The 13,110-nt window shown below is 47.1% G+C and overlaps 1 protein-coding gene across 2 annotated transcripts in view; it reads left to right on the top strand.

Annotated features, from left to right (window-relative positions):
• The window catches only part of ttll5 (tubulin tyrosine ligase-like family, member 5), a 419,059-nt gene that overhangs the window by 138,021 nt on the left and 267,928 nt on the right, over positions 1-13,110 (top strand). The gene's annotated exons all lie outside the window — the stretch shown is intronic.

Here is a 13,110-nt window from a genome sequence, read left to right as displayed (position 1 = left end):
TATTTGATTGACATCCCACTCATGACCTTAAACACTGATGCATAGTAGCAACAGTATGTACCATCTACAAGATGTACGGTAGAAGCTCTTCCAACAACAGATTCCAAACCTCTGAACTCTACCATCTAGAAGGACAAAAACGTCACGTTTATGGGAACATGACCACCTCAAAGTTTCCCTCAAAGTCATACACCATCCTGTTTTGAAATTATATGGAATTCCTTCACTATCATTGGGCCGGAGCCTAGAATTCCCTCAATAACAGCACTGTGGGTATACCTCTCTTAAATGGGACTGCAGTGTTTCAACAAGGTCACAGAACTTGAGAGAAATGAAATGTCAGTGCTAACAGCTATAGGGTGGGGGAATGGGGCTGAGTGGATTACAATGTGTTGGCAAAGGCTTAGTGGGCCGCATGGCCTCCTTTCTGAGCTGCCATTACTCAATGATATTCTCAAGGCTAAGTGGAGATGGACAATAAAAACTGGCTTTGCCAGGAATGCATTCATCCTGGAATAACTTTAAAAATGCCTGTCGGAATATTTACCGTGAAAGAGTTAAAGTGCTTCTTTTCAGATTTGCACCTGGTGGCATTCGTACACTCGCAGCCAGCAGTTAATAGAACCTTTAAGTGGCATGCGAGGGTGTGCTGTTTAGTGGTGAGGAAAGAGTGTTTGTTTTAAGGAATATGGATGAGGATAAGAAGGTTATTGTTCCGCTTCTTCCCAAGCTGGGATCCAGCTCAGTGTGGTCTGGGCCTCTCCGGCGCCAAACTCAAGTTGAATAAGAGATCTTTCCAAAAAAAAAGGCTTTCAGCTGGCTGAGTTGGCTGTGTGTAGGAGGCCGCTTGCTGCAGAAGGCGGCTTTGGGGTGCCTGGTTAAAGCCGCTGTAAAAGAACACGCTGAACAAAGCACTGCTCTCTATTCCCTCAGGAGCTGGAGCAGGCAGCCACTGTGCTTTGACACCGATGGCAGATAAACAAGCTGCCGTGTTATGTTACTTATATCTCTGTTCTTTTGGGTCCAGGGACCGAATGCATTTTGTTCATTATAAACAAAAGTCAGATTGTAACAATTTGCACCTCATGAATGAACAGAATTAGCTGTAGTTTTGAAATAATAAATTTGAATGTCCACATGCACTCCCTCCTCACTTCACCTCTTTAACTGATTCTTTCTTACAAATAACTTGTTAAAGAAACATTACTATTCTAGCAATGTCTTTAGGAAGAACTTTATTAAACAACCACTCAAAAACGCATTTACACAGTGATCCACACTGCAGCAGGGCCTGCTGGAATAACAATATAACTGGTGGCTGAGCCAGGGTGGGCAGGGTGATTTATATTGGGGAGTACAGCAGAATGAATGAGACTCCTGCATAGAGAATCAGTAGTGTTGTGGTTGAGTAGGTGAATTGGAGTCATGGTCAGTCTTTGCCTTGAAATAAGCACACAGGTAGCCAGGCACTTCCCACAGGGACAGATTGGAGATGGAATGAAGAAATAGTTCAGGGTGGCTTCTGCATTCTTTTTGCCAGCTGGCAAAGGTGGCACATCTGAGCCAGGTGCCACCTGCACATTACATGCTGCTATTTATGATATCACATGTAAAAGAGGAAAAGGTAGTACCCTGAAGTCAAAGTCTGATTATCAGAGGTCATCATTACATTCTGCAGCACAGAAGGAAACCAATCAGCCCATCATGCTGTGCTTTCTTGTAAAAAGAACTAGCCAATTAGCCCCCCTCTACTGCTCTTTTCCTTTTAAATTATTTATCTAATTCGCTTTTAAATGTCACCGTTGAATCTGCTTTTAATGCTCCCAGAGATGGTGTATTCCATATCATGATAGCTTGCTGAGTTTTAAAATAATCTACTCATCCTCCTAGATTCTTTTGGTAATTACTTTAACTCTGTCTCTTCTGGTCATCAGTCCTTGTAATTTGTGAAAGGCCTCTATTGTTTACATAGAACATTGAACATTACAGCACAGTACGGGCCCTTCGGCCCTTGATGTTGTGCCGACCTGTCGTACTGATCTCAAGCCCATCTCACCTACACTATTCCATGTACGTCCATATGCTTATACAATAACGACTTAAATGTACCTAAAGTTGGCGAATCTACTACCGTTGCAGGCAAAGCATTCCATTCCCTTACTACGCTCTGAGTAAAGAAACTACCTCTGACATCTGTCCTATATCTTTCACCCCTCAATTTGAAGCTATGCCCCCTTGTGGTCGCCGTCACCATCCTAAGAAAAAGGCTTTCCCTATCCACCCTATCTAACCCTCTGATTAGTTTATATGTTTCAATTAAGTCACCTCTCAACCTTCTCTCTAATGAAAACAGCCTCAAGTCCCTCAGCCTTTCCTTGTAAGACCTTCCCTCCATACCAGGCAACATCCTAGTAAATCTCCTCTGCACCCTTTCCAAAGCTTCCACATCCTTCTTATAATGCGGTGACCAGAACTGTACGCAATACTCCAAGTGTGGCCGCACCAGAGTTTTGTACAGCTTCACCATAATCTCTTGGTCCCGCAACTCGATCCCTCTATTAATGAAAGCTAAAACACTGTAAGCCTTCTTAACAGCCCTGTCAACCTGGGTGGCAACTTTCAAGGATCTGTGTACATGGACACCGAGATCTCTCTGCTCATCTACACTACTAAGAATCTTACCATTAGCCCTGTACTTTGCCCTCTGGTTACTCCTACCAAAGTGCATCACCTCACACTTGTCTGCATTAAACTCTATTTGCCACCTTTCAGCCCAGCTCTGCAGCTTATCTATGTCTCTCTGCCACCTACAGCATCTTTCGTCACTATCCACAACTCCACCGACTTTAGTGTCGTCTGCAAATTTACTATCCCATCCTTGTACGCCCTCATCCAGGTCATTTATAAAAATGACAAACAGCAGTGGACCCAACACCGACCCTTGCGGTTTCTGTAAATAAAACACGACTCGATTCAATAGTGATGTATGTAACTAAATAAACATTATCACACCCTCATTAAACAACTTCCACTTCAGATCAAAGCTTTGCACCTGTGACTCCACTATATATGAATTTAATACCGTGTTAATAAAACTGTTACGAAGCAAGGAATGTATGAGGTTTAAGATGGCCTTTCACTCCTCCTAATATCAATTTGAAGTCTCCTCTACTGATGTAAACATGCTATGTGAAATGCATTTGACAGCTTTGATTGGGCAGGCAGACATTCACGGGACTCTCATAGAAACCTAGTTTGAATTGACTCTGGCTGTACACTATGATACGTGACACTGGGAGTAGATTCTCTGAAGCCCTCATTATTTTCAACACCATGATGCCCTGGGCTAACTGAAGCTTTAACTCAAAGTTCATTATGCTGATCAGACAGAATCAACATGGTTTGGAAAGGAAATATTTAACTAGTTTATTGGAATTCTTTGAAGATTTAACATACAGGAGTCCTGTAATCCTGTATTTCACGGCTAATCCACCTAGCCTGCATAATCTCTGGCAACGGGGGGCAAATTAGCATGACCAGTCTACCCTAACTGCACGTCTTTAGACTATGGGAGGTAATTGCAGCACCCAGAGGAAACCCATACAGACAGTGCATACTCCACTGTGAGGCAGTAGTGCTAACTACTGAGCCACCCTGCTGCTCTTCGGCGGCGGTCGGGGGGGGGGGGGGGGGGCGGGGGGGAGTCTTAAGGGAGAAGAAATGGCCTTTGGTGGAATTTGGTATTATGCCATCTGTACTGCCCTCAGAACTGATTTTCTTTGTGAGCTTAATTGCATGCCATTCATACCCTGACCGTTTGCCTTCATGTTTCATGTTGGACCCAGTAAAATCTGGTAATTTTGACATTGGCATGCAGTGCTGCTCTGGAAATCTAACATTGGCACATGGCGCCTTTATGGTGTGATGCATACAAGTACATTTCTGTACTCAGTCAGCACTGATGTAGCGATCACCCTCACTTGCATGCCTCATGTTGAAGAGATTATCCTGAAGGAAGTGTTGAGCATGTGCACAATATTGATGCATGACCATTCCTTTTAGAAATGTACTTGATAAAAGAAGTGTTTAGGATTAATTAAAATATCTTGTAAATTACAAGGATCCATTCAAATAATATTAGATTAATGTTTCTCATTAAAAATATACACTGATGGCAGCTGACCTTGTATAATTTATTTTGTCAGAAATCAGGTAATAAAGCAAAAAATGTGAGAATGGTCTTGAGGATTAATGTGTTAAATTTTCAGGACATCTTGTGTAAGGTTGGCTTGTAGTACTTTGCAATTAAAAAATTGAAGGGTGATGTGATTGAGTGTTTAGAATGTTCCAAGGTAAATATGGGAAAATCTATTTCCTTTAGTTGGGGAGTTCAGAGCAAGAAGGATAAATGCGAGGTGATGCATTTTGGAAGGTCGAATTTGAAAGCTGAGTACAGGATTAAGGATAGGATTCTTGGCAGCGTGGAGGAACAGAGGGATCTTGGTGTGCAGATACATAGATCCCTTAAAATGGCCACCCAAGTGGACAGGGTTGTTAAGATAGCATATGGTGTTTTGGCTTTCATTAACAGGGGGATTGAGTTTAAGAGTCGTGAGATCTTGTTGCAGCTCTATAAAACTTTGGTTAGACCGGACTTGGAATACTGCGTCCAGTTCTGGGCGCCCTATTATAGGAAAGATGTGGATGCTTTGGAGAGGGTTCAGAGGAGGTTTACCAGGATGCTGCCTGGACTGGAGGGCTTATCTTATGAAGAGAGGTTGACTGAGCTCGGTCTCTTTTCATTGGAGAAAAGGAGGAGGAGAGGGGACCTAATTGAGGTATACAAGATAATGAGAGGCATAGATAGAGTTGATAGCCAGAGACTATTTCCCAGGGCAGAAATGGCTAGCACGAGGGGTCATAGTTTTAAGCTGGTTGGTGGAAAGTATAGAGGGGATGTCAGAGGCAGGTTCTTTACGCAGAGAGTTGTGAGAGCATGGAATGCGTTGCCAGCAGCAGTTGTGGAAGCAAGGTCATTGGGGTCATTTAAGAGACTGCTGGACATGTATATGGTCACAGAAATTTGAGGGTGCATACATGAGGATCAATGGTCGGCACAACATTGTGGGCTGAAGGGCCTGTTCTGTGCTGTACTGTTCTATGTTCTATGTTCTATACGCTGTGGATTTCAAGTCATTTTGTGGCCTTGCCACCATTATACCTCCGTAATCTTTCCCAGCCTGACAACCGTTCAAGATATCTAAACTGATCTGTTTCTGGTATTTTGAGCATTTTGAATTTCGATTGCTGCGTCATCAGTGGCCTTCAGCTGCTTAGGCCTGAAGCTCTGAAAATCCCTTGCTAAAGTTCTCCATCTCTATAACTCACTCTGGTCCTTTAAGACACTTCTTAAAATTTACTGATGTGAACACACCTTTGTAATATTTCCCTGTACTAAGTCTTTATGAAGTAATAACCAAAAGAACTACGGATGCTGTAAATCGGGAACAAAAACAAAGTTGCTGGAAAAGCTCTGCAGGTCTGGCATCATTGTGGAGGAGAAAACAGAGTGAACGTTTTGGGTCTGGTGACTCTTCCTCAGAACTGATGGTGGCTGGGAAAACTTCAGTTTTTATGCAGAAAATAGGGAGATAGGTAGGCTAGGGAGTAAACAATAGGATAGAGCTCAAAGAGAGAGAAATACAGTTGGACAGACAAAGGAATTGCTAACGATCAGGCTGGGAGGGTGAATAGCTGTTAATGGGCACTGTTAGTGACTAACAACAGGGGGTGTGCAGTGACAGGCTATGTGGTAATAAGGCCTGGTGTGTGGGGTAGGGCGCTGGGACATGGGAGAGTTTAGGCCCTAAAATTACTGAACTCAATATTGAGTCTGGTGGGCTGTAGGGTCCCCAAGTGGAAAATGAGGTGTTGTTCCTCCAGCTTGCGTTGGGCTTCACTGGAGCACTGTAGCAAGCCAGAGACAGAGATGTTGGCTAGAGAGCACGGTGGTGCATTGAAGTGACAGGAAGTGTGGGCCAGGGTGTCCCAGAGGGAATACTCGCTGCGGAAGGCAGACAGGGGAGGGGAGGGGAATATGTGTCTGGTGGTGTCATCTTGCTGGAGGTGGCAGAAATGGTGTCTGATGATCTTCTGGATGTGGATGCTGGTGGGATGGTAGGTGAGGGTAAGGGGAGCCCTATCGCTGTTGCAGGAGGCAAGAGAAAGGGTGAGGGCAGAAGTGCGGGAGATGGGTTGGATCTGAATGTAGAATGCATCAAGCCTGCTGATAAGGGTGGTGCTGTTGTTGTCTGGCGTACTGATGTCTACCTTGCAGAGGCTGAGTGCCAGCTCTCAGACACCTCCACCTACCTTCCCCTGGACAATGACCTCACCATGGCACATCAGGCCATTGTATCCACTATGGATACGGATCACATTTCATCTGGTGATCTCCCCCCATCCACTTCAAAGATAATAGTCCCCCAACCCCGCACAGCTCGTTTCTGCCTCCTGCCAAAAATCCACCAGCAGGACCGACCAGGTAGACCCGTTGTTTCAGCCTGTTCTGCCGCACAGAACTCATCTCTTCCTACCTTGACTCAGTCTTCTCCCCGGGTCCAATCACTACCCACATACATCCATGATTCATCTGATGCCTTACGCCAGCTTCAAAGCTTCCAGTTTACCGGCTCCAGCCAGCTCCCCTTTACCATGGATGAACAATCCCTTTACACATTCATTCCCCACCAGGAGAGTCTTAGGGCTCTCCGCTTCTTCGACTTGAACCATCCCCCTCCACCACCACCCTCCTCCACTTGGCCGAGCTTGTCCTCACCCTCGACAAGTTCTGTTTCAACTCCTCTCATTTTCTTTAAATACGAGGGTTGCCATGGGCACCCGCATGGGCCCTAGTTATGCCTGTCTCTTCGTGGGGTATGTGGAACATTACTTGTTCCAGTCCTATTCCGGCCCCCACCCACAACTCTTTTTCTGATGCATCGATGATATCATCGGTGCTGTTTCCCTCTTTCATCTAGAATTGGAGAACTTCATCAATTTCGCCTCCAGTTTCCACCCTGCCCTCACTTTCACCTGGTATATCTCTGACTCCTCCCTTCCCTTCCTCGACATTTCTGTATCCATTTCTGGGGATAGACTGGCCACTAATACCCATTACAAACCCACTGACTCCTACAGCTAAGGAAATAAAATGTGAGGCTGGATGAACACAGCAGGCCCAGCAGCATCTCAGGAGCATAGAACATAGAACATAGAACATAACAACACAGTACAGGCCCTTCGGCCCTCAATGTTGTGCCGACCTGTCATACCGATCTCAAGCCCATCTAACCTACACTATTCCATGTATGTCCATTTGCTTGTCCAATGACGACTTAAATGTACCTAAAGTTGGCGAATCTACTACCGTTGCAGGTAAAGCGTTCCATTCCCTTACTACTCCTGAGTAAAGAAACTACCTCTGACATCTGTCCTATATCTTTCACCCCTCAATTTGAAGCTATGCCCCCTTGTGCTCGCCGTCACCATCCTAGGAAAAAGGCTCTCCCTATCCACCCTATCTAACCCTCTGATTATTTTATATGTTTCAATTAAGTCACCTCTCAACCTTCTTCTCTCTAATGAAAACAGCCTCAAGTCCCTCACCCTTTCCTCGTAAGACGTTCCCTCCATACCAGGCAACATCCTAGTAAATCTCCTCTGCACCCTTTCCAAAGCTTCCACATTCTTCTTATAATGCGGTGACCAGAACTTGTCCTCACCCTCGACAAGTTCTGTTTCAACTCCTCTCATTTTCTTTAAATACGAGGGTTGCCATGGGTACCTGCATGGGCCCTAGTTATGCCTGTCTCTTCGTGGGGTATGTGGAACATTACTTGTTCCAGTCCTATTCCGGCCCCCACCCACAACTCTTTCTCTGATGCATCGATGATATCGATGCTGACGTTTCGGGCCTAGACCCTTCATCAGAGAGGGGGATGGGATGAGGGATCTGGAATAAATAGGGAGAGAGGGGGAGGCGGACCGAAGATGGAGAGAAAAGAAGATAGGTGGAGAGGAGAGTTTAGGTGGGGAGGTAGGGAGGGGATAGGTCAGTCCAGGGAAGACGGACAGGTCAAGGAGGTGGGATGAGGTTAGTAGGTAGAAGATGGAGGTGCGGCTTGGGGTGGGAGGAAGGGATGGGTGAGAGGAAGAACAGGTTAGGGAGGCAGAGACAGGTTGGACTGCTTTTGGGATGCAGTGGGTGGAGGGGAAGAGCTGGCTGGTTGTGTGGTGCAGTGGGGGGAGGGAACGAACTGGGCTGGTTTTGGGATGTGGTGGGGGAAGGGGAGATTTTAAAGCTGGTGAAGTCCACATTGATACCATTGGGCTGCAGCGTTCCCAAGCAGAATATGAGTTGCTGTTCCTGCAACCTTCGGGTGGCATCATTGTGGCACTGCAGGAGGCCCATGATGGACATGTCATCTAAAGAATGGGAGGGGGAGTGGAAATGGTTCGCGACTGGGAGGTGCAGTTGTTTATTGCGAACCGAGCGGAGGTGTACTGCAAAGCGGTCCCCAAGCCTCCGCTTGGTTTCCCCAATGTAGAGGAAGCCACACCGGGTACAATGGATACAGTATACCACCTTGGCAGATGTGCAGGTGAACATCTGCTTAATATGGAAAGTCATCTTGGGGCCTAGGATAGGGGTGAGGGAGGAGGTGTGGGGGCAAGTGTGGCATTTCCTGCGGTTGCATGGAAAGGTGCCGGGTGTGGTGGGATTGGAGGGGAGTGTGGAGCGGACAAGGGAGTCACGGAGAGAGTGGTCTCTCCGGAAGGCAGACAAGGGTGGGGATGGAAAAATGTCTTGGGTGGTGGGGTCGGATTGTAGATGGCAGAAGTGTCGGAGGAAGATGCGTTGTATCCGGAGGTTGGTGGGGTGGTGTGTGAGAACGAGGGGGATCCTCTTTGGGCGGTTGTGGCGGGGGCGGGGTGTGAGGGATGTGTTGCGTGAAATGCGGGAGACGCGGTCAAGGGCGTTCTCGATCACTGTGGAGGGAAAGTTGCGGTCCTTGAAGAACTTGGACATCTGGGATGTGCAGGAGTGGAATGCCTCATCGTGGGAGCAGGTGCGGCGGAGGCCGAGGAATTGGGAATAGGGGATGGAATTTTTGCAGGAGGGTGGGTGGGAGGAGGTGTATTCTAGGTAGCTGTGGGAGTCGGTGGGCTTGAAATGGACATCAGTTACAAGCTGGTTGCCTGAGATGGAGACTGAGAGATCCAGGAAGGTGAGTGATGTGCTGGAGATGGCCCAGGTGAACTGAAGGTTGAGGTCGAAGGTGTTGGTGAAGTGAATGAACTGTTCGAGCTCCTCTGGGGAGCATGAGGCGGCGCATGCGCCCCAGCTATGCCTGCCTCTTTGTAGGTTACGTGGAACAGTCCCTCTTCCGCACCTACACAGGCCCCAAACCCCACCTCTTCCTCTGTTACATTTATGACTGTATCAGTGCCGCCTCTTGCTCCCCAGAGGAGCTTGAACAGTTCAAGCAAAACTCCACACAGACAGTCACCCGAGGCGGGAAACGTCAGCTTTTGTGCTCCTGAGATGCTGCTGGGCCTGCTGTGTTCATCCAGCCTCACATTTTATTATCTTGGATTCACCAGCATCTGCAGTTCCCATTATCACTGACTCCTACAGCTACCTGGACTATACATCCTCACATCCCACTTCCTGTAAATACTTCATCCCATTCCCTCAGTTCCTCCATCTCCATTGCATATGTTCATTTGGGGCCAACTTCAACAAGGGAGCCTCTGAAATGTCCACATTCTTCCTCAACCGAGGATGCCCCAGCTCCATTGTCGACAGGACCCTCATTCAGGTCCGACCCATCTCCCGCCATTGTGCTCTTACCCCTTCTCTTCCCTCCTGCAACAGCGATAGGGTTCCACTTATAGTTTAGATTAGATTAGATTCCCTACAGTGTGGAAACAGGCCCTTCGGCCCAACAAGTCCACACCGCCCCTTGAAGTATCCCACCCAGACCCATCCCCTCATAACCCACACACCCCTGAACACTACGGGCAATTTGCATGGCCAATCCACCTAGCCTTCACATCTTTGGACTGCGAGAGGAAACGGAGCACCCAGAGGAAACCCACGCAGACACTGGGAGAATGTGCAAACTCCACACAGACAGTCACCCGAGGCAGGAATCGAACCCTGTTCCCTGGCGCTGTGAGGCTGCAGTGCTAACCACTGAGCCACTGTGCCACCCCTATCTCATCTACTATCCTAACAGCATCCACATCCAGAAGATCATCAGACGCCATTTCCGCCACCTCCAGGAAGATGTCACCACCAGACACTTATACCCCTCCCCTCCCTTGTCCCTTCCGCAGGGACAGTTCACTCCGGGACACCCTGGTCCACACTTCCTTCACCCCCAACACCTCCCCACAGCCCTACAGCACCTTCCCCACCTTCCCCTAGAACCAGCAAAGATGCAACACCTGCCCATTTACCTCCTCCCTCTCCACTATCCAAGGGCCGAAACATACCTCCCAGGTGAAGCAACCCTTCACCTGCATTTCCAAGAATCTAGTCTACTGCATTCAGTGCTCACAATGTGGTCCCCTCCACATTGGGGAAACGAAGCGAAGGCTTGGAAACTGCTTCGCAGATCATCTACGTTCTGCTCGCAAAAAAGACCCTGAACTACCTGTTGCCTGCCACTTCAATGCGCCACTGTGCTCTCTAGCCAACATCTCTGACTCCGGCTTGCAACAGTGTTCCAGTGAAGCCCAATGTAAGCTGTAGGAACAACACCTCATTTTCCACTTGGGGAACCTACAGCCCTCCAGACTCAATAGTGAGTTCAATAATTTTAGGGCCTAAACTCTCCCATGTCCCTGCGACCCCCAACCCCAAACACCAGGCCTTGTTATCACATAGCCTGCCACTACACACCCGCTGTTGTTAGTAACTAACAGTCCCCATGAACAGCTATTCACCCTCCCAGCCTGATCATTAGCAACTCCTTTGTCTGTCCAACTGTATTTCCCTCTGTTTGAGCTCTATCCTATCGTTTATTCCCTACCCTACTCACCTCTCTATTTTCTGCATATAAACTGACCTTTTCCCAGTCACCATCAGTTCTGAGGAAGGGTCACCAGACCCGAAACGTTCACTCTGTTTTCTCCTCCACAGATGCTGCCAGACCTGCAGATCTTTTAGAACATAGAACAACACAGCCCAGAGCAGGCCCTTTGGCCCTCGATGTTGCGTCGACCTGTGAACTAATCTAAGCCTCTCCCCTGACACTATCCCATCATTATCCGTATGCTTATCCAAGGAAAAGCAACTTTTCCAGCAACTCTGTGTTTATTCTTGCTTTTATGAAGTACCTTGAGTCATTTTACTATGTAAAAGGCACTATATAAATATAAGTTGTAGTACTGTGGGTAGCATAGGCAGAGAAGGGTCGGATAGATGCAGGTAAGATGTTTCCCTTCGTTGGCGTGTGTAGAACTAGAGGCATTATTTAATAATAAGTGGGATGCCACTTGAGTTTGTGATTAAGAAATTTTTTTACCTCGAGGGTTGTGAACCTTTGGAATTATCTACTACTTTGGAAGGTCACATTTTTGAGTATGTTTAAGTTAGACATTTATTGATTTGTAATTGGCCGTGGAGTACAGGACTGTGGGCAAAGGCATTGAAGTATTTGATTATATTGAGAAACAAGAGCAGACTTGATGAGCTAAATGGTGTATTCCTATTCCCGTGTTCCTATGAAGCGCATGAACTGAGAGGCCCTGCTGGAACTAAACTAAGCTTCATTGAAGAGGTTTTTTTTTATTCATACATTCATGGAATAAGGGCATCACTGGCCATGCCAGCATTTTGTTGTCCATACAGTCTGGAGCTGGAAGTACACAGCAGGCCAGGCAGCACAAGAGGAGCAGGAAAGTTGACGTTTTGGGTTTACACCCTTCATTATGACTATATTTTGCAGGGCTAGGAAAGAGAGGCTATGAGCTGGGGCAGGGCCGACTGAGAAGATGCCAACACATGGCTGCCAGCGTGGAGCCGAGAAAACCATTTCTGGAGGCTCTGGATGTGCTGTAGGTAACAGTTGTTGCGGTTTGGTCTAAATTGGGATGGTCTGACCATTGTTTGGAGTCCATTGGGGATGAGATTGGCAGTACTGAGGAAGGAGAGTGCTGTAGTAATACGTTTGTTTCAGTATGTGGTCAAAGAGCGTCAGGGAGGAGGAGATTACCAGTGGACTGCAGTGGGAGAGAGAGGGGTGCATCCTTGGAAGTGGCTTCGCAGTTGGGTTTTCAGTCACTTGGAGATAGCAAGAACTGCAGATACTGGAGTCAGAGTGGAGCTGGAGGAGCACAGCAGGCCAGGCAGCATCAGAGGAGCAGGAATGTTGATGTTCTGGTTTTATACTCTCCATCAGGCCCATCTCGAATTGCCCAGACAGCAGTTAAGAATCAACCATTTTGCTATGGTCATTGCTGAGCTACTGCTGCCTGTTTATGGGGGCAAATTGCTGGAGTCTGTAGTGAAAACAAAAAAAAAAGCTAGAGATCTCAGTGGGTTAGGCATGGTGAGAAAGCAAGCAAACATTTCGAGTCAAGGGGACTTCTCATCACAGCTGACGTAAAGTGTTATAGTACTATTGACGGCCCTTTCCATCACTTTACTGACAGTCAAGAGTTGATAGATGGGGCAGTTCGATCAGTATGGATTTGTCCTGCTTCCTGTGTCGAGGGCAATTTTCCACATTACAATGTGGATGCCAGTGTTGTAGCTATGGTAGAACAGTTTGGCTCGGGACAGTACAAGAGAAGATGGCAATTACTGAACTGAAACTGGAGTTCGCATTAGCAACATTGGTAATGGTAGTGAGTTGTGTTCTGACATGTCTGAAATCAGAAATGACAGTGTTCCTCAGGACTACATCTCTTACTGTGGAAAAACAGCTGCTTCATGACGTTTCACTAGCCATGCAACAGATGCTGAGGTGAAGCTACACACTGTGGCTGTAATCTGCTACAATACTCTCCTTCCAACTTAGTTTTTTAAATTTCATA

Source organism: Stegostoma tigrinum, chromosome 10 (assembly GCF_030684315.1).
Source record: "Stegostoma tigrinum isolate sSteTig4 chromosome 10, sSteTig4.hap1, whole genome shotgun sequence".
In the NCBI taxonomy this organism is placed as follows: domain Eukaryota; kingdom Metazoa; phylum Chordata; class Chondrichthyes; order Orectolobiformes; family Stegostomatidae; genus Stegostoma; species Stegostoma tigrinum.
Note: the sequence above shows the minus strand (reverse complement) of the source record. Positions and strands in the feature narration are given on the sequence as shown.